This window comes from Cygnus olor, chromosome 13 (assembly GCF_009769625.2).
Source record: "Cygnus olor isolate bCygOlo1 chromosome 13, bCygOlo1.pri.v2, whole genome shotgun sequence".
In the NCBI taxonomy this organism is placed as follows: domain Eukaryota; kingdom Metazoa; phylum Chordata; class Aves; order Anseriformes; family Anatidae; genus Cygnus; species Cygnus olor.
In genome coordinates this window covers 17453081-17478542 of record NC_049181.1, presented here as the reverse complement: position 1 = coordinate 17478542, position 25462 = coordinate 17453081, and the positions used below count along the sequence as shown (strand labels likewise).

General features: G+C 40.9%; 2 long non-coding RNA genes across 2 annotated transcripts; both read left to right on the top strand.

Annotated features, from left to right (window-relative positions):
* The first annotated feature begins 2894 nt into the window (after nucleotides 1–2894).
* Nucleotides 2895–6036, top strand: LOC121077444. Its single transcript, XR_005824046.1, has 3 exons — nucleotides 2895–2959; nucleotides 3785–3877; nucleotides 5249–6036. It is a non-coding gene; the product is annotated as an uncharacterized LOC121077444 (long non-coding RNA).
* Nucleotides 6037–15015: 8979 nt separating this feature from the next.
* Nucleotides 15016–21707, top strand: LOC121077533. Its single transcript, XR_005824112.1, has 4 exons — nucleotides 15016–15159; nucleotides 19789–19864; nucleotides 20381–20499; nucleotides 21267–21707. It is a non-coding gene; the product is annotated as an uncharacterized LOC121077533 (long non-coding RNA).
* The last annotated feature ends 3755 nt before the right edge of the window (nucleotides 21708–25462 follow it).

Genomic DNA, 25462 nt, shown 5'->3' with positions numbered 1-25462 from the left:
TCTACTTCTCAGACACAAGGAAGCATCAATGTGTTAATTGCTTTGAAAATCTTGCTCATGGTGGGGCTATGGTTAGAATAGCCAGAAGACCCCATAATCAGAATCTGGTTCTTCTGTTAGAGAAAACAGAATCAAATGCAAAAAAAAATAATAATAAAAAAAAAATTTACAGCTTTCTTTGTAAACAAACCAGAAACCTTAAGGCTAGGCTGGATAAGAACACAGCAGCTACTAACTGGAATAGTTCAGCTTAGGCTTGATAGAAGGAAATGATAGGTCTCAAGTATAAGCTACCTCACAGGAAGATTGTAATGAAAGCCAGCCAGCTTCAAGAGAAAAACAAAAAATATTGATTTTACTCCGAGGAAAGAATGAGAAAAAGTACAGATGTATGGAGTCTTCTGTTCACTTACTGCAGTCTGCAGTACTGACTTAGAAATAGGCAATGGGTTAGACTTTTCTTCTTGTGCTTCCTCCTGTAGAAATGCCCTGGGTTAGACACTGAAAGGATTCACTTTGGGATAGTACAGGGGAGGGAGAACAAGGACCTCATGCAAGAACTGACCTAAACTCTGGGAAGGTTTGTATAATCTAATTTACAATAAAATGGTATTTACAACGTTATCAGACAAAGCTTAGCAGTGTTAAGTTAAACAGCATATAATGTGATTAGTGGGGGAGTCGTGCCCATGATGTCATACACATTCTCTGAACTCTTGGAATGGGCAGATAATGTCTCAGGCATTTATTCTCCGGTGACACATTAAAACAAAACAAAAAGTCCCACCTCCATAAAGCTCTGAGAGAATGGGAGGGAAATGTGTTTGTACACATACACGCAGACAGCTCCAGGGGAGCTGACGGCACTGCAGACAGCTGTTCCCTTTGGAGCAGAACTCGACCTGTGGTTGCACCCTACTAGCGTGGTGCTGTGTGGTGGTTAAAACAGGCCCTTGGGAGCTGCTTAGAAGCTCCAAGTTCTATTCCTGACTCTGCCACAGAAGTGGGTTTTGACCGCTAAAGCTTTCTTTGCCTCTGGTTACTCCGTTTGTAGCAAGCAAAGGTAGTCAGCCGTGTCTGTAAAGTGCCCTGAGTGAAGAACTGCATGTAGATGGAAACCACTGGCATTCCGTTCATTATGCAGAACAAATACAGCTAGACCACAAAGAGCTTTGCTGCAGATAACAGCAAGCAATTTCATAGTTTGTAATGGCCCATTCAGAAGAAAAATAAATCTTTATCTTGCTTTCTCTCTGAGGCAAGCAAAATGGTATTAAAAATTTTGGCTGGACTAATTAATCTGGTAAGCAATACAAATCCCAGCTATAGGTTCACATCAAAGATAATCCAGCCCGTATTTATTTTAAAGCATACTTGTTGAACTCTGGTGTAGAGATTGACTAGATAGTATTCCTCTTTTCAGTGGTGCATGGAATGAACAGAGGCTAGACTTGAGTTCAGATGGGAGTTACAGATGCGGAGAATGAGATGGGCCCACAGACAGAGCTGGAAAAGCCTGAAGAAAAGCGGTGGGTGGGAAGGAACAAGTGGGCTTGGAAACCAGCTCTATTATATGCCAAAATCAACCGCAACACTGGTGTGATCTGCAGCTTTTGTCACAACAAACAGTCTTGGCTGCAACGCTGCTGCGTGTTAATGGCAGTGGTGTGGATTCGTCGAGAACTGGCGTGCGTTACTGTTAGTTGACTGCAGAGAGATGCCTCGAGAAGAAGTCTTTGTTGTTCAGAAAGTGTGAGCCAAACTTTTATCTATGGCTGATGAACCAGAAGCAGGGGCCGAATGTAGTATGAGCAACATGGATCGTTGGGCAGTCTGATCAGACACGTGGGATGTACTGATAACAGCAGTTAATGAAAGTGAAGTCTACAGGTCGTCAGCTTTTAAATAATCAAGACCGACAGATTTACTGCAGTAGCGTAATTTAACACTTTGTAGGTATGTGCTACATCATAGGTGCTGCTTGTATTAAATAGTCTTCAAGTTAAACAGTATTGTACAGTTTATTTAGAGGGGAATTTTTATTTCAGGCATTTTTACATTAATGTTTTTCTCCACTCCTATTACAAATGAATTATCTTATCGTTGCAGATGGTACCGCCAATGGATAATTCTGCATGATGGTACCAGAAAGACATTTAAAATGACCTAGAGTAAACTCTCTAAGAACTGGGCATCCCAGAAACGTTCCCAAACACAGAACATTTCCAGGAATGAGTATTTCTGACACTCCCATTTAGAACCACGTACAAATAGTTACCTGAAACCCAGGCCAGCAGAGAAGCTGCATGGAGGCAGATTGCACACCGTGCCTCGAATCTGGAGAGCTGGGATGGGATATCCTGTCCTGGGCCTCAGGTTACCCATCTGTAAAAAAGTGGGGTGTGATGCTTTGTATAGGCTCTGGCCTAGGAAAAGTGTTTGGAATGGCTAGTGACAAATGCCAATTAGGGACATAAACAATCCTTAAAATAAAAAAAAACACCAACTGTAGAGTCTGAATATCTTCATGAACAAAACGCTTTCCTCCCAGCTCTCACAGGAAGCAAGTTAATTGGTAGGCCAATAACTATAATGAGGCAGAACCTGGGGTTTTGCATGTGTATAGCGAGATCCTCCCCTTGGGGCCAAACTCCTGTTCCATATTATGAAAGCAGTAAAAAGTCTCCTCAGCAGGTGCTACATAAAGGCATTTCAGCTTTGCCTTTGCAGCACTGGAATTGCCAAGCTATTGCTTTCCTGAGTCTCCACATGAATTCCCTAACTCAATGTGCGACAGCTGTGTGATAGATACAGCCTTGAGAAAAGGGGTGGCAAAAGAACACCACAAATGGGGATTTAATCAAATAGCACAGAGCTGCAAAACAACATCAGCATGTTTCTACTCAGCTTTCCTTTGGGTAAGGGAGACCCTCTCAGTATCAGAGTTCAGAGAAGAGAGGTAATGTGTGATTATATGCTATCCAGGGCCACATTGTGTAGCTTAGAGTTAGTGAATAACACTGGATGTGTTCATTAATGCAGTGACTAACAGCATGGTTTACCTAGAATGATGCCTACAAACCTGAAGAAAGATCTTTCTTTTAACTGCCTGCATGTCGCTACTGCCTCTGTAGATTTAATGAAGGAATGGTTTACCACAGCACCTAGGTTTTAGCCATTCGAGCCAGGAAGTGAATTAGAAGCTGCAATGAGATGGGGCAAGTCTGAGAGGGTGGAAGTAATTCTTGCAGTATAACTTAATTAGAGCAGAGTAGCATTTCCCTTCCTTCAGAGGTGGTTGTGGAAGTAGTTGCTTTCTTCCTTACCGAAGCCTTCTGAAACATAGTTTACACAAAAAAAACATAGTTTACACAAAAAAAATGAAGTAAGGCCGGATTATATTAAGGGCAAGAAGTAGTGAGAGTTATTGTTTTGGACTTGTCCTCAAAAAGGATACATTTAGCAATGCTTTTTGTTTAGTCCTTTTTGGAAGGAAAAATTTGTTGTACATCAAGTCTACCTGTAAGAGTTTCCACGGTGTTTCTTAAGAGCTTTTAGGAAGGCTGTCTTCCTTGTCAAATACTGACTATGCCTGTTTGATCCGAGTGATTGCTTAGTTATGATTGACATAAAAAATAGGGGAGGAGAATATAGCTAGCTAACTACTGTGGAGGATAATGTGTTAAAAAAATCAACACCGTTACAAAACTGACTTTTTTTTCTTGTTTAAAAGTCATAAAAATTTCCTTGATTTTTTTTTTTGTTTGGTGTATGCACTTTACAGAGTGATCAGAAGCTGAACAGCAGCATCTGTCAGAGAAGATAAATGACTTACCAGCAAATCATCGTACTTAAAAGGAAGACAAAAACCTGTGGAGTAAGGGAATGAGTTTTAAATTAGCCATTTCGCTAAACTTTGCCCTAATGAAGGGCTAATCTTTGGGCCCCTGCAAAACAAATGAGAGCATCTAGTTAGACACAACGGAAACCAGCTATTGAAAAGGCTTTTTCCTTATGAACCTAATTGGCAGCAAAATAGTTCCTTTGGTAGCTGTCTTCATTTAACAATATCTTTCCCTTTTCCTGATTTATATACAGTAAAGTAAGGACTCGCTTAATTACAAACACGTTTGCCTTTTCGCAGATTGAAAACTAAATATGCTTGAGTGAACCTAGCTAGAGCACTCAAAAATAAGGTGTATAAATTCTGCAGCATAAATTCTCCAAAGGTTGCCTGAGAAGAGCTTTATCTGGAGGAGTTTAATGTAGTGTGCACTCCAAAAGCGTTTTCTGTACATCAAGGCAGCCCTGTGTGCAGGGTTAACTGGAGCGTGGGCCAGCATGGAGATCAGCTAACTTTACACAAGTTAAAATCTGACCGGGGATTTCAAGGATATTTTATTCATTAAATTAGCTTGTTCTTCTATTTTTATATATAAGGGTAAAATGAATATTTATTTTTCTAAAATCTGAAGATAGGATTCTGAAACATCTGACAAAATCTAAAGCGTCAGGCACTTGATTGCTATAGGAGCAGCATTGTGCCTTTAAGGCAGAAGGAAGGAATGTGTCAGTCATGGTCCCTCTAAAACAAGGACTTATCTTGATTATAGAATTAGCTTGGTAGTAGAATATGATCTCATCACTGTGAAAGATTACGTGAAATATCAACTTGGCTAGCCTTAAAGCAGTTCTTTTCTCAGCTGCATTTGCAGTGCAGCAGTGGCCACAGGGTTCTGTAATTTGAAGAGATGGCCATAAAGGTATTTTGGAAAATTTGGCTAATTGTATGAGTTCCAGTAAACAAATTCAGGGACAGATAGAAGCATGACTGTCTGATGTTTTCTTTGACTTTTTAAATTTTATTCTAAGACTCTTAGAGCAAGCAAAACTTGAACACACTTAACTTGATAGGACTTACGATTTCTGTCAAAACCTGTGAAAATAGATACCTGTTAGATGAAAAGTCACGGAAGTCAATGTAGGCTGTAATGTAAATCGGTGCTTAGCTGTGCAGAACCTGTCAGACTGGCAGGTAAGAATCTACCTGGAAAGTAGGTTTCATCTGAGTAATCAGCTGCCCAATCTGAGGTGTCTGAGGAAAATTCACCAGGTTTATTCATTTGCTTTTTGTTTTACGTCAGCATCTGAAGTGTTTCCTAGAACAAGGGAAAATACAAAAAGTATTTCTCTACTAAATCACATGGATGCCTGGCATGTGTACTGTGTGTTTATTTGTTTTTCCAAGGTGAAATTCAAAGACCATACCAATGCCCTGGGCCAAAAGGAAGAACGGGAAGAGATACTGAAACAACAATGGCCAGGCTGTTCTCATGCACTGATTCGAGCTGTGATCTCCTCAGAACCTATCTCATTGGGAGAATGACACTGACACCGTTCAGCTCATATGGAAAGAGGATAGGGGAGATCCTGAATACTCAATGTGCAATGTTTGTCCTAAATCCAGGTACCTTGCCCCGATCCACTTTGTTATTCAGTGCATTAATGTCCTCTCCATCATCCTGTGATGTTTGCAGACATAATCCTGCTCTCAGAAATAGTTTGTGCTCCTGCAGCATTTTCTGTTATGCTCAGGAAAAAATAATTAAAAAATAAAAAGCCTTCCACAGAGGAAAATTCTCACAAACACTGTCTTCCCCCCCCCCAGCACTGTCTCCTTTCAGATTTCTGCCACAGCTTGGACTTGCATCCCTGCTGGGTACAGTGCAGGTTCAGGAGCTACTGCACATTCCTTTGAACTACACAGCCCATTTGAGAACTTTGGGGCTAGAAAGTCTTTCAGCCTCCCACTTTGTACGTATGCAATGTAATCCATTTGGGTCATGAATGTTAGACTTTATGCTCCAACTGAGAGCCAAACCTTTTTTTTTTAAATGCTGTATTCAGTTCCACTTCCCCAGTGGGGCAAAGGTGCCATGCACCATCTGAAGTGAATGTCAAGTGATGGAGGCTATGTGGGCATGATTGGAGCCATGGCTTGATCCCCCACGTCTGTGCAAATAAAACTTGGGTAGATGCTGCCAAGCCTAAGAAAAATTCTTTTATTTCTAGGGATCCCAGGAGCGTTCAAATGACCCCTACGTTTGGAACATAGGCCCTATTCTGAGTGCCTGGTGTAGCAGATTTTAGGTCATTCTGTGTCTGTTTTCAAAAGCCTGGAAGAATTGTGTTTAGCAGAAAGGGGTTCCCAGCTTTAGCATAGCAGAAGTATGGTGTTTTTTTTTTTGTTGTTGTTCTTTTTTTCCCCCCTCTCCGATTCTTTACCAGAAAACTCAGCAGCAGATCTGATTTAAGATGATGTCTGAAGACTGAATTGGGAAGACAGTTGACTTTCTCTGCTGCAAAAAGTGAAACTTCAGTGAAAAGGGATGAGTCATGGGCTTTCTATTTTATGGGCAGTTCATTGAGCTAAAAGAGGAGAATAGAACCTTTTCTAAACTACTCTTTCTTGTAAAATGTGCATAAGCAGAAAACTTTAGTTAATATAATTGAAGTTACACTAAAAATAAACGATGAAATATAGGGTAGGATTTAGTCCTATATCCGTGGTTTTCTAGGTAATCCTGTAAAGAGTGGAAAAAAGATGAACCACGAAGAAAAGAAAATTAATGCAGTGCTTTCCAATAGACTGCAGTGGGCGTTGGCTCAGAGTCACGGTTCATTTGACTTGTCTTTTAAAATGTCCTGAAATTTCTGTCCATGTCATTTGCAGCGAAGATGCTTATGCTTACTGGGAGCCTAACCTGAAACTGCGAGATGATTTCCGTGCTCCAGAGCCGCAGTGGCCGGCAGGAGGTGCAGGGACAGGTGTGAAACTGTGATGAAGCACTTGCTGCCCTGCAGCTCTGTGAAGACTGACAGCTTTTTGGGATGAAATAGAGCTGTGCATTAAGGACCTCAAATTCTTTCCAAGGAATCTCACAGATAGTTGAGAGTGAAGACATTGAGTCATTTCTTGGGAGAGGATTTTGTTTTTATATCCTCAATACAGGGTGTTGCCGTAGTATTAATCATTATTATGGATAGAAACAAATGCATTCAGGCTGCAGTTTTGACCCAATCTGTTTTTCTGCTTTTCAGCATTGGTATTTGCTGGTGTGAATTGCGTGTTTTTTCTTTTTCTCTCAGTAACAGTATTTCTAATTATGCCAAATGGGAACAGCAGAAATGGCATGACCCGACTCTACAAGCAAGTCAATTTTTTAAGTTTTGAAACTATAAAGGACTTTTTTTTTTCCCCAAAAATATTCAGATGTTAATGTAACTGTGAGGTCATTTGTTCCTTCTCTACTGTACTGTTCATTAAGTTGTGATCTTTGAGAGTTCAGTCTAGAGGAAAACACACATTTGCTTGTGTTGTTTCTTTTAGGGTTTAAATTCTGTTAAGCTACACAAAGAATAGTTAGTCCTTGAGAGGTTGGGCACAAAACTACATTTGGTGTGGTTAACATGCTTTAAGCTCTTTATTTTTCTGCTTGTGCTGTCTCCTGTCAGGTCTCTTCTACATTCTCCTCTCAACTGGTTTCTGTATTACAGGCTGTGGTTCTCCCACTTGTGTTTCAATGCCAACCAATCCCATTTTTCATTCTGGTTTCCTGAACCATCACTTCTCGGGTTCAGAAACCTTCTTTAAATTCACATCTTCATCCGTATTCAGAGTTAGTAAGCTGCAATATGTTAAAATAACATCAGCTTCTCTGCCTTCTCTTCCTTGTCTGTCTTCTCTACCTTGGTTTGCACACTGCCAGCATTTCAGAGCAAGCATCAGCTACCTGTTGTGCATTACACAGTACCTCGTTACTTGGCATGTGGTAACCTCTGTCTGAGTCCTGGCATATTCTTAGCAAAAAGTTCTTCCTGTTCATCAGGCTGAATGCGTTGAAGAAGCAGTGTTTAGATCTGGATTGAATCTAGGATAAAGTTGTGAAGTTCGGGACCAAAATGGCAGAGGTGCACTCACCAACAAGGTTTTGGGCCTGAAATGGGAGGCCTACGTTTGGTCACCTGCTCCATCACTGGAGGTGAATGGAGCTGTTCCAGGCTGTTATCAGCTTAACTGAGCTTTTAGTCTCTTTACAATGTTGTGTGTGTGTGGGGTGAGGCTTTTTAATTCTGGATTTGAAGCAATTGGGTTTCAGAAATTTTGGAAAGAGTGAGAGACGAGAATGCACTTCCTGCAGTGCATCTCTCCCAGTTGTGAAATTCCTGCCTGTGTTGCCACAGAATGACTTAAAGGCTTCAGCCTCTGGCTTTGAGCACCAGATACTTCATGTGCCTTTTACTATCCCCACCTTTGTTAAGGAAAATGTTATGACGTGCTCCTATCATGTTCACAACTTTCTTTCTTTCTTCTGCTGATTATTTCCTCCTAGCACCAAAACAAAATTAGACCTGCAAAGAAGATGTTAAATCAGAAACATCTCTACGCTGCTGGCAAATCTCTCCAGTCAGGCTGAGGAGCCCCTAGACCTTATTTTTACTTATTCTGGTTTACACTGATGTCATTTAATTGATTTCAGTGGATTACTTTGGTCAGCTTAGTGTCAGGCTCAGAGGCTATGGCAAATACTTGCGTGTTGCTTCACATCAAAGCTTCACCTCTCAGTACAGCTGCCCTCCCTCATCCCTGGCAGCGAGAAAGTGTAATGCCCTCATAATCACTCCTTTTCCCTAAACCTAAAAGTGCAAAAGGATTTTGATCAGACACTGTCAAAGAATTGAGCTTGTCACAAAAAAAAAAAAAAAGAAAAAAAAAGTTGAGGCTAGAAACATTTGTCTAACATTTTCTTTATGGTCCTAGGGAGGGGTCTGGGCTTTTTTTTTGACCCTGTGCTCTTGCGTTTCCAGTTCTGCTGTGCATCTTTTGTGGGCTGAAGGGGAATTGGTTTGAAACATCTCCATCTGCTTGCCAAGAGCTGCTGCTGCTGTCTCAGCCCTGGGACGAGGAGCAGATCTTCTCTGAGACTCTGTCCATGCTGACTAAGAAGGGGAAGAGAAGAGGCAGGAGTTTCCAGGATTGGCAGACTGGTAAGTATAGTCTAAGAGTGGAACTGAGAGCTATCTTGATGTTTTGGGGATGATGCTTTGGGGTGACCAAAATTGTGTGAGGATTACAGAATTCATCACAAAGACTTTAGAAGCAGTAAGTTACTTGAAAACCATGTCTACTTCTGTCTCTTGGTGTATCAGCCAGTGTGGTGATGTACAGGGGCAGCAGGGAATAAAATGCATGTAGCAAAAGCTAGGAAGATTGAGGTTTAGGCTCCGCTTTACTGGAACACAAGTACAGCTTTGTAGGAGTCAGGGTTTGTCTTCATTGCTTGTTTGAGGATTACAGATACTAATTTTATATTAAGGATGTCTTAGCCACCCCTCCTTAGGATGATGGCAGTTGTTCTCTGCTCCAAGTACATCCACGCTTCAGCAGAAGTGTAGACCAAGTTTTCTTTGCATTGGAGAACTTTTTGTGTGTGTCATTTACACAGACCCCCCAAACTGCCCGGAGGTCTCAGTGCCTGCTTCTTGTAGTTCAAGCCTATAACTAATTTTGTTGTTGTTGTTTCTTCAAGGGGGTTTGAATCTTGTTTAAATAAATTTTGAAACAACTTGCTCTTCAGTCTTTGGATAGAAATGTCCGGAAAGTGTTACACCAGCTTAAGGAAATGTGCTTTTCTTGAGCTGCTGAGACTGCCTACGTTTTTCATTAGCTTCCCTTTTTTTCTAGTTTTCTTTTTCTTGGTCTCCACTAATCAAATTGAACTTAATACTTTAATCAAATTCTAAACTCTGATGCTCAAAGTGGATTTGTGATCAGGCTGAAATAATTCATCCTGTCCCTGCTGAACCCACCTAATCTACCTGCAACTTGTGTTCTTGCCCTTTTTAGTGCAACGTTTCTGTCACCCAAGCAAGAAAAATAGATCTTCACATGCTTGGCCGATCCGTGTAAGCCACTGTTTAGTGAATAGGCCCTTTGGTCTGTCATTTTTTTTCTGCTTGTTTGATAAACTTGAGACATAGTTACTTTGAAGACTGGGCATTATCTACCTGCTCTGGGAATGGTTCCATGAAAACTGAGATTGGATCTCTGGGCTGCTGACAAGCTAATTCTGGACATTATTGCAAGCCTCAAGGTCAGTGTGCCTTTCAACAGCAGAATAGAATTTCTGGTGCATTCATCTCGTTTTAAATAGGTCTCTCTAAACCTGAATTACACTTTCTTAATGGCGTGAGAGCTCAAGCTCATATACATTGCAGAGGAGTTTAAAAAATATTGAGACAGGAAAGGAAGAAGACCTTATTTCAAACTTTGGAGAGGGAATTAAGTAACAGCAGGAGTCTTCACCCCTGTGAGCCTCCATCCAAACTCTGGGTTAAGAAAAATACTGACTGTGTTGTAACGAAGCTGAAAAGAACTGGTGAGCATGTTTTCTGGGAAACAACTAGAAGGGTTTCTGGAGTGATTTTTGTTTTGTAGTTTACAGACAGTACCACAATAAGCCCGTTTAAGGCAGTTTTAGTGGGGAGGGGAGACTGCAAGAATGGGGATGCTGAGCTCTGTTTCTCCAGGGCAACCTGGGGGTGTTGAGCTGAGACGAGATGTGAGGCTGGTGGGACCGGTGTGGTCATGGGTCCCACTCCTCCCCGACTGCCCCGAGAGCCTTCACCCCTAGAATTCTCACCTGGCAGTTAGGGGACAGTGCAACTATCTGAAAGGACTGCTAGCTGGCTTCTGCTGTACTGTCAGAACATGCCTACCTCTTTCTTAATTGCCAGTTAGTCTTGGTCAAGCATCTAGGCAGAGTACTACCCAAGTGTGTGGTGACAATATACAGAAATTTCATCTTGCATGCAGAAAAGCTGGCAAAGATGACACCTTGCTACAAATAATAAATGATAATACAATTTAACTTCCATTGTCAAGCGCAGTTAATGTTACCTACAAGCTGTCCTCCCTTGTTCAGACTTGCTGGGTTTTTTTAGTGCTAAGTTTCTGGAAAGCAGAAGTAGCTGTTGGACTTGCTGGTGCTTTTACCAGCAAGGGTCTAAATACATGCACAGCTGGTTGGAGCTGAGCAGAGCTGGGACTGAGACGACCAGCAGTTGGAACTGCTTGGGTTTTCAAGCAATAGGGTGACAAGCATAAACAAGGTAACGCTTAAAGAAGGAGAGTTACAAGAGTAGTCTCCAGTGCATTCATTTCTAAGCACTGCCGAAATGGCACGTTAGGAAACAGAGAGGGTGTGTTCTGCAGACCAAGAGATATGTGTCCTGATATACTTGCTGTGCATGAATGTGTGCAAGTTGTTATCTCCGTGCTTCCGTTTCTCCAGGAAACGGGGGAAAATTGTAGTTAAATGAAATATGCCATGTCAATTATTTTTCTTTCTTATGAAAGATCCTTCCTCTTTCTCCACGCCCTGCAATGTGTGCCATGTTTTGCATGCTGTTTCTCTACCCTCTGACTTGCTGACCTTCTTTGGGCAAATAAAGGTCTGATGTAACTTCCCCCGAGTCCCATCTGACACTGCTGCCTTTTGATCCTATCAGAGCAGTTTTATGATGACTGGAGGGAGCGCTGCAGAGCTCTCAAAGTTCAGTTCTTTGTCTGCCCACGGTTGACCCCCACTGTCTGGAAAATCAAAACTCTGTCTGGAGAGAGTCTCGTTGGCTGTTGGAAAGTAGCAGAGAACAGCAGCTATATTTAATCTTTAATAAATGAGCAATATTAGGTGTTTATGGAATGTCTGCAATAGTACATAGTATTAAAGTATAGGTTAATGTTGATACTACTATTTTCAAGCAAGGGGAAGGTACTGTTACCTTTAATGAAGTGCTTATGGCTTTGTTGATTGCAGGAGTGTCGAGCTCCCCGTGCTGTAGGACTGCAGAGTGCCTGAAGAGGTGGTGTTCAGCTTAGGTTTGTGTGTTCAGGCCTATCTGGTGAGACAGGGATTACTGACTGCTGAAATCTCACCTCCAGATCTTGCACGATTAGACTGGAAGATGGCAGGTCTCTTGCAGGAGCAACTTTCTCCTCCACAAACAGTTCTGTCATTTTGGGGTGAGACTAGTTAAGGCCGAGGTCTCTGGTTTGGCCATGTTGGGGTCAGATCTGTTTGTCTTGAGTCAAGGTCTGGATAAATTAAAAACAAAAAAGCACAAGACTGGTTTTTGATGATTTATATCCAGATTGTTTATCCCTGAGTTTTGAAGAAATTTGTATCTGAGGGTTGGATTTCAGGAAACTTTCGTTTGGGGAGTGACTGCTTAAAGTGTTGCAAGAACCCTAGAAACCTGAATTCTTTGTTCATAAGCCGTACACAGTGCAGACTACAGCAACAGCCGCAATCTGTTTCCCCAGGAATTGCAAACAAGCTTAACCCTGAGTTGGAAAGACCGTACTCTGGAGAGGCAAAAGGAAATTCAATATCTGAGCTAAATGTGTTCTGACTTCCTTGGAAGAAAGCCTGCCAACTGCACAAAGTTATGATGATGATGTGACGAGGACCCATCATCCACTGAGGCCTCCATGAGGCAATGACGTTCACAGAGGACTGCAAAATATGCAGTCCCACAGGGTGGGATGTATGGAGGTAGGCAGTAGGCCTTTATTATTCTTACTCTGCTATACTTGGATGCCTTGGAGAGCTTCAAGGTAAAACTTATGATGTCCCTTTTACAATGATCTGTTCCTTTATGTATTTTGAAATATCTGGTTCCAATGGTACTAAAAATTTGCTGTGACTGAGAACTTTTCCAATGCAAAGTACTTGTTAAAATACAACACGTATCCGGGCCAGACTAGACCAGGCTTGAATAAAGATTGTACTATTCTCCAAATTATATTGAAAGTTTGGCAATTTTCTTGAGCTTACAAAGTAACTTTCAATTGAAGTCTAATTATAGGCTTAAAAGTAGAAAGGCTTTCCTGTTATATAAAAAATAATAGTGACCTTTACTAGGTCCAGTCTGTAGTTTTGAAGCCTGATATTCAGGGACGTGTTGCTATTTGGCTCTTTTTTTTCCCCTTCTCTTTTCAGCAAGTAATTCTAAAAGACAGTGTCATCTTTTCCAACCCCTTTTCTGAGCAATGCCATTTGTGTTTGTCAGCCCAAGCTTCATCCCAGTCTGATAAATGTTCACGCTGGTCTATTTGTTACCTTTCTATGTGCTGCATTTTTGTCTCCCTTAGCGTGGGTCTGTTTTCATTCTTACGGTATGCTGTTTGGCCCTAGCTGATGTTTGTCTTCCCCAGCTGGAGGTGAATGCCACATACTACTACTTCTCAATCTTTTCTGTTTGAGGGAATTTTGCTACAGTACCAAGCAGGTGGCATTTTCTGATAAAGCAAAGGTACTCTCTCTTTTCTTGCTATCAACATAGTCCTCACAGTCAGGCATTTGGAGTCTGAGAGTGGAAAGTTGCTTTTTATTTATTCGCCTATTTCAAATAGCCGTAATGCAGCTACCTGTGTTGTCAATCTGTTAAATTCAGTGAAAGCTCTGGATCCCCAGTGCTGCTGGAACGTAGGTTCCTACCCCAAAGCTGTGTTTGAAGTCATTTATGTCAACTATTTTGCACCTCAGTTTATCCTTTATGAGACTGGATGTAATGCTATCTGAACAACAGTGTCATCAGACAGAAGAACGTGCATTAGCAATGTATTCTTAGTATTTGTGAGTCTTCTGTCAAAAGATTAAATGGGGAAAAGTTATGGGGGAAATGGTGTGCATTGCTGCTTTTAGTCATTACTCTCACACATTTTCCTAATGGCTGTTTTTTGCTCAGGAGTTGACGGATTTAATTTGTTCTGTAGTTTGTGGAACACAGGTGCAGCCCTGAGAAGTGATAAATGCCTTTCTTGAGCACTTCCATTAGCTTCAGCTTCTCGCAGGACTGGGCCTACAGTTTATTACTGATAACCCAGATACATTGTTTGTTGATCTCCTACTCGTAGGAGATGTTCTGTGAAAAACTATCTTCTTTGATTCCAGCAGTCTTCACAAAATTCTTTCTGTTGAAGTTTAGTTTATTATTTTAGGGTTTTCCACTACAAGTGAGATTTATACTGCACAGCGGTGCCAAATCAGGGCAAGAGCTTAAAGCCTTTAGTACAAAATATTTTCTACAAGTGCTTGATACACCAGATAAATTCAATCGAAAACAGCTATTCAAATCTTCCTAGAGCAAATACCAGGCAGATTTTTCAAGGAAGGCTTGAGTATGTGCTTTATTTTTACTTTTATTCATGTTTTCCTCATCTTTCTTTCCTTAGCTTATAAATATGAAAGGCCTAAAATTGTACTTTTGCTGATCTCATAGACTTTTCTGTTTGGATCCATATATTTCTTATAGCTCTTGGGAAAATAATCAAAAGCAAAATTCTTCATATTGATTATAGGAACTCAATAATTAGACTAGCTCTTTCTGACATAATAAGGCTAGGCAGGTACTTCTTTATTTGGAACCTTAGATTCAGATCTTGAATTCATTATACTGGCAAATAAACTACTTTCTTGTAGTACCATAAAGCTTTTCCACTACTGAAAGGGAAAAAAACAGGGGCAAAAAGGCAGGTGAGAAGGACAGAAGAAGACTGATATTTTCTTCTTAAAGAATTCATAAATGCTGGTGTAAGTCTTATCCAACGTGAGGTATGTAAAATATTAGAGATGTTCTTTCTCTATCAAGTTTCATTTTTGCTTCAGTAAATAGTCTAGATATGTTTTAGGAATCCTCTATCCTAAAGGTAGCTGTGACTTGGAACAACTCAATCTCAGGAATCTCTGTAGAGCTGCTGCTTACAAGAGAAATACACGGTCTGATTTTCCAAACAAAGGGTGTGAGATCATTATTAAAGTCATTCCTTTTCTCCTATCTTTGTATGCTTGTGTGTGATTTTGTAAAAATGAGCTAGCACCATTAGAGGTTAGTGTCTTCCCATTATTTATGGGCTGTTACAATGATTTACTGTTTGTATTGCAGCAGCACCGAGAGCTCAAGATTCCCATACGCTGGGCACCATGCAGACAGCGAGTGAAGTTGGCTCCTGCAGGGAGGACTTGCTGTTTGTTGGCTTCAGCCCTGCCTGGGGAGGAGTTGGCCTTGCTCCTGAAGCTCTCCAAAGGGATGCAGGTTTGTGTTGTCACTGTTCTTGAAGCAGTCTGGTTTCTTCGTATTCCTAACTTGCCTGTAATCTGTCACGTTAACCTAACTACATGGGTTAGCTCAGGGGGGTGTTTGTGTGCATTAATCCTAAAACCATGCTGAGAAAAAGAGGGTTGAAGAGTACATTACCTTGTGTCCTTCCAGCGATGGTACTCCTGTCTGATTTTGATTTGAGCAGGTGAATGACTCGGTAGCCCATCAGCAAGCATTTGACCTACTATGTTCCCCATTTCCCTTTCCAGCTTTGACGCTCAATATAATTTATGTGGCAATTACATTTCAGTTGTAACTCAGTTCCTGGTTTTGTTCTTTTTACAGAAATTAGTACCGAAAGGCATCGTGCTGATAGAGGGCTTGGAATAACCACCAGGCTATTTGTCTGTTTAACATACAATTTTTCAAAGACAGCATTTTAATGAGTGGGAGAACACAATTGGGCTAACTGTACTTTAGAAGCTCGTCTCTGGTTTTCAGACTCTTTGAATTTCAGGCTGTAACATCAATGCTGAGTGATACCACTAAAGAACTGTGAAATGGAGAGCTACCCTGTTCCCCCCTCCTCATTCCCCCTGCAAAATAAAAAGCAGGGGAGAAAAACAATGCTACTCTGACTTATTTATCTTTATCCAGTTCCTCTGTCAGTAAGGGGATAAAGCGAAAAATTCAGAACAAAGTAACTTAAAAAAATCAAAGGATTAAACCCCTATGTATGTGATCCTGATGAATTGGATGATTCAGAAGATGTTAACCAGAGCAACAGCTGTAATGGAAGGAGAGCCTGTAACAAACAGGTTTTCTGATTTATCGGGGTAATCAAGCATAGAAGTGGGCAGGCACTGGGTGGTACAGAATACCAACATTTTTTTGTGCTGCCTGGGAGATATATTTGAACCTTTAGGGAAGAATTGCCCCCCCACCCCCCCCCCCTTAATTCCACTGCATATTTTTTTCTTCTTTTCCTGAAAGTGTAAGTAGGGCACAAGCATTTCTTTGAATCTCATTTTTAAACTTGTTTTAAATCTTCCTCAACTTAAAATGGTTATTGCTTGTTTATTGCTGTTAGTAATGTAACGACCTCACAGGAGACTAATCCTGCTTCTGGAGAACTCTGTTCCCTAACATAAGGGAGGAGGCAATATGTGCAATATGTGAGGGGAAATGGGCGAATAGAAATCTAGATATGCTGGGCTGCTTAGAGAAATGCAACAAATACCCTCTGCTGTTTTCAATGTGGTTTGGTTTAGTAGCAATTAACGGTTTTTGGATTGAAAACTTTTTAAAAGAAATTCCTAAAATAACTCTTAAAAAACACCTTTAATGGCATTTTCCTTTCCTGCTAGTGCAACGTCCCAGCCTCTCTTTTATGTGTAAAATCAACGGGAACATGATGCAGACCAAGTTTAACATGACTTGACTGTGCCCGTGTTCTTAACAATTTATGTTCAGTGTGGTGGGACCGAGGTTTTCACCAAATTTTGTCTCTTATAGTACACGTTACATTTTAAGATGCTTTGCAAGTTTAATGCAGGGAGCGTTCCCTGCAGTACAGGCTTGATGCTCCCTGAAATCCCTCAAGCAGTATACCTGCTGAAAAATGCCACATCTTGGTATTTATTGGACTGGGATTTTTTTCATGCAGAGCTGTTTCCTTCTTGAGATCAAATTCCTGAAGAGAAGCCCTACCTTGGCTGGGCAAGACTAGTGATTCCAGTGATTTTGAGCTTACAGAGGTCTGGTTGCATCATCTATTTGTTCCTCTTCATTATTGCTGGGTATTTTGCCAACAGCATGAAGTGTTCATTTCAGTTTCCCGTGTGGTGATGGCAGCCTCTTTCACATGGCCATAGCACCGTCCGAAGCTCCCTCTGTGCAACACCAGCCATGAGTAATCAGCATATATAAATTCCAGCCACTTGGGACTGGAAGGAAGAAAGCACTGAATTACCTCTCCCCAACTCTTGTTTTCACCAGTATTGCTGTATTTTCTTAGTCTTAAGATCTTTCTTAGTAGCACGTTTGTCTGTTGTATGTTTGTTAAGAAAATAATTTTTGTTTGCTTGTTGCAAGGAGGAAAGTTCACTGCACGCACGTGATATTTGTTTGGTTTCCTGATGTGGTTCCTGAAGCCAGAGTGCAAAAATGTTGATACAGCCTCTTGAGATGATTATCATAGGGAAGTAGTCTTTTCTATTGTGTGTGCATGCAGTTGCCCAGACTTACTTTTTTATGGTTATTATGCATCCCTTAGAGCAGGGGTTTAGTGATAATATTCTTTGTCGTGTTTTTCTTTTTTTTTCTTGTCCTTTTTTTTTTTTTAAACAAGATGCATGGTGTTGTGGTAAATAATTTCTCTGCAAGTGTTTGAGTGAAGCTGTTCCCTAGTTGTGAGTTTAATACAGTTTCTATTCCCTAACTGGATGCGAGTTCAAAACCTTTGTCTGTTCTTAGCTTTCACTACTTGCTAGTTCTGCTGCTAGGTTTGCTGCAGTTACTGTGTGAGATGAATTTTTCTGTGCCTGCGAGCCCAGTCACAGTCTGAGAATCCATTCCACTAGGCAGAATCCAGTATCTGCCTAAATGAGAAACCTCTTAAAAAATAATGTTGGAATAGTATCACAGGGCATCCAAACAAGAAAAAGAAATTAAAAACAAATGAAGAAAGCAGACTGCCTTTTGTGCCTTCAGGTGCAGTAAATCTGGGCTTTCATAAATATTTTCCCTGAGTTTGTGATTTCATAGCTGAGTGCCTCCCAACAGAACCACCTCTTTGCCAGTTTTTTACCAGCCCCAAGCTACTGCTTTCTCCCCTCAGCCTACCTAAAATTCTCTGCTTCCAGCACCCCCAAGTCAAAGCCCCTGACTCTCGTGTGGTTGCCTGCCTGGCTACAGCTGCTGCCTCCCTTCTTCCCTCTTGGTAGCTCCAGCTCTTGCCCTCTCCTTGGCCATCCTGGTCAACCGAGTCCACCTGTTTGTTCTCCTCTCGCTGCAGAAAGCAGTTCCCCATCTTCTGGGGCATTGCTCTGATAGCAATTTAGCAATTAGCTCTGGTAGCGATTTAAGAAAACCTGGACGCCAGCTGGGACTTCCAAGGAAGAAAAATAAGATGTGTCTGAGAGAAAACAGGTGCACCCCAGCTCTGGGTTCGGTGAGCTCTAACAATACATCTGATGAGGCAGCAAAAATATTTTGGGTAACCTTAAGAAAAGCTGTCTCCTGCACTACATTATCATTACTAATGGCACATTCCTGGTTTCAGTAACTATATCAAGGGTGTTTATTTTAGGGAGAAAGGGCACAGTTTATTTTGCACAGAAGGTGTTTGGGAATGTTTGTCATGACGTGTCAGTGACAATTCAAAAGACCTGGTGTTGCCCTCTTTGCAAATCACCGTTTGACTCCCTTGGCTCCCGTTGCTTTAAGTTCTTGGTATTGAAGACGTCTCCCCCAGTGAAATGTTGATAATATTTTTAACAAAAAGAGCTTTCGTGTAATTGATATCTCCAATAAACTGAGCTCCAAAAGCATGTTTTAACCTGTGTATTTTGTAAACACAACATGAAAAATTCACAGAGAATTTCTGTTACATCCTGAGGCAACTGGGATTCTTTTCCAAAGTGAAGGCAGGGGAACTACATGAGGAAGAGAGCGTGAACAAAGAGAAGCCCAGATGGGAACATACAAGTAACTGAACTGGCAATTAGTTGGTCTCGTGCATCCGGCAAAAGCTATTTATTCTACTGTGGCTTCAAGACAGGCTGCCTGGTGGAGACAGAGGGTATGCTGCCAGAAAGTTCTGTGCAGGTTCAGGGACTTCACCTTCCTAAACAGCACAAGGTTTCACTGGTGTTGACTCTTGCTGGCACAGATACACCAGTCCCTGGAGTCCCACCAGTGTAACAGTGTCAGGTGTAGGATGTGCATTTTCCATGCCCTGAACTGGCCTTGGGTGTGCAAAACTCTGGCAAAGCTTTACAGTGCAGACATGGCCTGAGGCAGATGGAATTTGCCAAATGTGGTGTTTAATGAGACAGCCAAGTGAGCATAATACACAGCGAGTTCAGTAATGCCCCTAAGGGCTGGGGTCCTCAGAATGTGCTGTGCTGGAGCAAAAGGAGCGACGGTGGAGCCGTGTAGGTACAGCGCAGAGCCAGGCAAGGGGCACATTGTGCTTCGGAAGAGAGCTGTTGGAGCTCTAATACGATCTGGTATGTGATGTTTGTTATAAACAGGGTTATTCTGAAAAGTGTATTTACAGGTTTGAACAGGTTTCATCTCAAGTCCTGAGGTACAAGTTTCGAAGTAGTTGCACATTATTGTGTTTCCCTAAAATGTTGTGACACCGTTGTCACAAATTCTGTACCTCACTGTGTCAGTTAACCTGCATGCCTGTGCACAAGTGAACGTATCATGTCATACAGATACATGGTTCAGACATGCCTATTGCCCTGTGATCCTCAACATATCTGCAATTGGAAACATGAAGAAAATATTAACAAGAGGATTTCTAAAGGGTTCTGAAGGACAAGAGGGGTTCTTGTGAGAGGGCTTTTTCTCACTCTTTTTTTTAAAGGCAAATCCTTTTACATTATCTCCTAGAAAAGCTGCTCACCAATCTCACCATTTGTGAATGAGGACCACAACCCATTCATCTGTGCATGAGGGAAGGCATGGGGTAAGGAATTCATGTGTTTTGCACCTGCTGGCAGATGCAGCACCTTTTAAATGCTTTAGAAAATGAGACTACATTACTTTTTCTCTCATTTCTAGATAAATTTTTCTCTTTTCACAGAGCATTTTGCTCTTTTAGGCTGATTTAATCACAGATTAAAAACTATTAGAAACATGTTTTGAGAGACCTGGTTGGGCATTAGACCACACCCAGCAAGTTATGTCTTTTGCTGGCATAAGTTTAAATTGCAAGGAGAACCTAATGAGAGTGCTAAGAGTTGCAATTGTAAAAATGGAACTCTGTGAGCAAAATCTCCTTGAGCTTAAGGGAAATTAGTTCTACTTTATTGAGGAGGTAAGAAAATAAACATTATTATTGCTTGGTTCTGAAATGCTTTTAATTCAGCACAGTGATCTCTGTTAGAAAGGCATTTAGAGCTCACCTGCTTGACAGTAGCTTGCTTTTGGACACTTGTCTTTAGATTGTAAGGTATAAAAACTACTGCTATTTGTTTTGTAGATTTTGGATCTGTTTGTGAGATGACACTCACAATGTTGAGATGACACCATGATACAAATGTAAGTTCAAGTCAGATGGCAGCTCTGGAGGACGGTAGCACAGCACTGCAATAGGCTAAGGTATATGCTAAGAGGGGAAAAAGAGTGAAGTTTGAAGCATGGTGTGTTTGGTTCCCCCTTCTCCCATTTCTGCTCTGTGAGCACAACCTAAAACAGATCCCCTGCTGGTAAGGAGGTCACACAGTTTATTTCTGTCATGCTCACGTGGTCTTGTCAATAACAAGGGAGCATGAATCAGAAGCTTTTTTTAAAACCAAAATACATGGTGTCACTTTGTGTTATGATAGCATCCAAGGACCAGTTAGGATCAGGGCTTCATCTGTTGCAAGCTGAATCTATTATGAGATGAACACATCGTGTTGATCCACTGAAAAAAATCCAACCCAAGATGCAACAGAGGAATGCAACAAGCCGTAGGAGGGGAAGAGAGGGTAAAGGAGCTGAAGTGATGGGTGGTCTGCACAATGCTAGAAAGGAGACAAAAGGCTATATGCTAGAAACTGTCACTTAGAACTATATAGGCAAGTAACTGAAAGATAAGACTTGGAACAGGGGAAAAGACCTTTGTTTAACTAAACACTAAAGACATCTGAAAGATCTTGAGTTGATGTGGGGCTGGGGTGGGAGGAGGCAGGACAGGCAGGTGAGCAGATTAATGGCATTGTTGCAGCTTGCCCACGCAATGTTTGGGGTTTTTATTTCCTCAGTTGCATTTATTTGGTGGGGTATTGTTGATACAAGCTTGGTCTAGAAACATAGAACCAAGTCATTTGAAAAGGTCTGGCTTTAGGAGAAATGTATTCCTGTGTGTTCCCACTGTTTTTCAGGGCTGGTGACCGATGCGTGAAAGTTTGACTGACGAGGGAGGCAAGTGCAAAACAAGTTGGAGAAGAAATGAAGAAACTCCTCATGCTGAGGATGTAAGATGGGGAGCAGAGTAAATGAAGCTAGATTATTACATAGTCCAAAAATATTCCTCTTTGTCACATCTTCTACTTATTGAAGGCAATAGTATGTTCTCCAGGCTATTAAATGAAAAATAAGAGATAAAATGTCAGAAAGGCAACTGAGTTATCTGTGGATGGATGCTACTGCCATCTCTTAAAGAAAAAATGGATGCTTAATGAGAATTATAAAAATTATAAGACTCTGGCTAACCACAGTCTCCTTTAACCTGAGCACATCTGCTGGAACAAGAGCATGACATTCAAAATCTTCCTGTCTCCTGGAAAATCTGTGGAGTCGGAGGCAGTATCTTGGAAAGCTTGGTTAGGTATGTAGTATTCAGTAATTTCACAGATGAGCTTCCAGGAAACCTTTACAGATTTTGCAATAAAAATAGCATTCATATATGACTTTGTTTATGGTGGGGCCCTACAGTGAATTGTTTGGGTTTTGTCTGTAAAATTTCTAGCCAGTTGGTCTTGCTAAGAACAAGTGTAAGTTGGAGCACTATGGCATTTAAACCCTATGAGAAGAAAGTAATATTTGAAGGGAAATCATATTTTGGGCCCAGCAAGTTTGACATTGACTGCTGCCAGAGTTTTAAATATTATTGAGTTCAGCAAACTTTTCCATCAAATTCCAGAATCATCTGGAACATTCCCTTTTACGTGAAATAAATGCTTGTGAGCTGCCAGGTGATTAACAATGTTTGCTGAGATGTGAACAACGGAGGGTGCCTCAGGAGACTCTGCTTTGTTTTGCTACTGTAATTTCCAGTAAAGATTTGGTCAAGACTTGAAACTCTCAGATGATGTATTTTGCAGCTTTAAGTTAAAATTCAGACCTGCCAAAAGGTTCTTGATTGCTGGCTTCTCAGGCTGAAACCACCTAATTTTTCCATTGTGGTTTGTATATCTAGTTATAGATGACCATTTTATCTCTCTGGCTTCAGAAAAGACAAACACTGTATCACTTCCTAAGTGAGGGAAAAAAAAAAAACACCACCACCTAGTAAAATATTAGTAAGATTTTTCAAAGAATTACGAATTAATCAGATATTGTACAAATAAACACTGAGAGTCTAGGCTGTAGTGAAAAGATTTACACCCTAACAGAGATGAGCCATTGGTTACATTTCAAGGAAAGGGTCGATGTGGAGAAATTAATGTTTTGGGGAGGAATCTAAATTGAGAGGGCATTTGGCAGGCAAAACGAAAAACTAATCAAGCATAAAGAGCAGCAGAAGCTTGGACACAAAATAAACCAAAGAAGCAGCAAACTTAAGGAGGAAGAAATAGAAAGAGCATAGAAATTAGAAGTGAAAATGAAAACACGGATGCCTTGAAACCTCTAAGGGATATAAGAAGGATTGATAGTTAATAGGGTGATGTTGTTAGCAATTTCTTGCAGACGCAAGTTACTGTGAAGAGACTAAGTATTATTTTCAAACTGTGAGCCATGTGTAATGCCAATGCAGCACCTGCTAATTTTGTTAATGCAAGGAGATGCTTAGATGGCATTGGGTCTTCAGCATTTTAAACTATGCCTCCTGCACTGTTCCTGTTCGTGCAGTTCTGCAGAAATTGCAGTGGTCCTGTGGGCACAGTCAACAAGTGTGCCTGCAGTGGTTTAGCTGGCAGTGTATTGGGTCCACCAAGCATCTGAGACGTTGCAGTGGAACTCTTTTGATTTCAATATTGATTATGCCATACTCTCAAAATCACTTGGAAATGCTTCTGAATATAGGCACGTTCTACTTTCGTGGAATAAATGGGCATGGGAGGCAGTGGGAAACCTAGTTGTAAACATGACAGGAGGGTGATCTGCAACGGTCTTTGTTTTGCTGACCATGTTTTGCAAAACCTTTGTTTTGCAGGACCATGATATCCCTGATAAATATATATATGTGTGTGAGAGTGCACTTGCATCACATATACATTGATATATTTATAGTGAAACTATAATGGAAACAGCACAAATGTGGTAACTAATGACTAGCGTACTCCACAGTCTTCTTCCAGGTAAGAAACTGTAATTTATGCATCTCCATTGTGCATATGTGTATATTCCTTATATTTGTGTAATACCCAGAATGGATTTTTTTATGGTTGTGAGCCGTGTGTTTTAGGTCCTTAAACGCATTAGACTGTGAAGTGGGAATTTTAAAAGTTTTAAAGCATAAATAGTAAGTGGGAGTTTTGTTTTCTTGGGAGGAAACTTTTATAATTCTTTTATTTTTCCGGTATGGTTCTTTTATTTTGTATGTTACGAAAAAACCACACACACAAATGGTCTTGCAAAGTGTGAGCAGGGATGACTTCGTTGGTTTCTGTAAGAAAAAGAATGTGAACAAACAAAAACCTCTGCATAGGTAGTTGAATAGAAAACTTATTAAAAGAACTATTTTAGCTATGATTTTTGAAAATGTGAAAAAATAGGCCAATACTTGGATTTTTTTCAAAATCAAGTTAGTACAATTAGTTAAATCTGTTGGTCACTTTTACCTTTTCAGAGCTGAAATCCAATTAAACATATTTAAGCATTATTTGCAGAAAAGATGCGTTTGGAGTGGAAATGCATTTTAGCATTGCTGCTTTCTAAGCTGTATAAATGCAGGTTGAGGAAGTAAATGATGACCGATACTAGCAATTTCAAGTAGCCTTCCTTCTTTGTGTTGCCCTTCAGCTGGAGACAGTATTATTTTTCATTAACTATGAGGAGTATGAATTACCTTTCTCTAACTGAAATACGTGTATGTGACGCAGATTTGGCACAGTAAATGCACATTTGCATGTCAATTGTGCACCAAATAAGAGTAATTCTTCTGAGGGATGTTAAGATATGACCTCATTCTGACACTGCACCTAGATTATTTGTGTCATAGTATTTAGCAACCTGTGAAGAAAGGTGAGAAGGCAGCAAAAAGTCTGACAGTCTCTCTTCTCACACTAATTTGGAGGTTCCCCATATAAAGCAGATCGCATCTGCAGGAAACTTTCTGGAATGAAGGACCTCAGTTAGAATGTGCTTTTTATTATTTCTTTATTGGATTTATATATTCAAGAAGATAGTTACTATAAGGAGACCTTAAAAAAATGACTTCGGAAAGAAAACTTAGTTTGCTTGAAAAATAATGACAACATAATTTAGGAAAGGACAAAATCCTAAAATTATGCTGAAATGCTGCAATGCCAAATAACCTCGCAGAACAGTCGTGGACAGCAGCCAAAGGGCCATGAAAGTCAGATAAATCAGGGAAGCATCTCAGATGGATCGTCCATGAGAAAAGCCAGTTCAGTTTTGCGAGTCAGCGAGCCGCATAGCGCTTGGGGCAGCTTTCATTACATAACTGTGCAACTGACACTGTAGTCTCTTGGGCGAGAGCTAGCATGGGGGGAGCTATGTAATAATCTTGCACCGGTGGGAGAAGGAGGAGATGCGCCAGTTGACCTAGGAGGCATTTCCCCTACGCGTCAGAAAGCATGGACAAGCCACGGGGAGCACTAGGCCACCAAGTAGCCTCCTGTCCAGTTAGTGGCTCACCTTCAGTTTTTAAGTGTCTCATGGAAGTGCTGAGGAAAAGCGAATGTAAATGTTATGGCTTAGGGATATCAGCCCCTGTCCAAGTATAAGAAACTGCCTTTCAGTGACAGCTTTGGGGGGCTCCTAGTTCAAAGGGTTTCAGAGATGTGGAGAGGGAGCTATGCACATGGCCATCTTCCTCTCTATCAGTCACCCCTTGTTGATGGCAGATAATTAAGGAAAAACATCCCTCCTAAGCAGTTCTTAGAGGACAGAATATTAGCGTGGGAGGGCACAGCTACAAGGTGACAGATACTTCTTCAAATGACAGAAAAATTTTTCTGTGGAGGCTGAAAGTGTCAATGTAGAGAGAGCTTTTGCTTATGGCTCAGACCTTCTGATGCAAGTGGCCATTTCAGTGCCTGACAAAACACTCAGGAAGAAAACCACAGTTTTAAGGCTTTATTTTAGAGTGTTTTTTGCTCTTTGTAAGTGTAGTGATCTTATTGTGGTTTTATCTTTTGTGATTAAAGGACTACTGGCAGATATCTTGGGA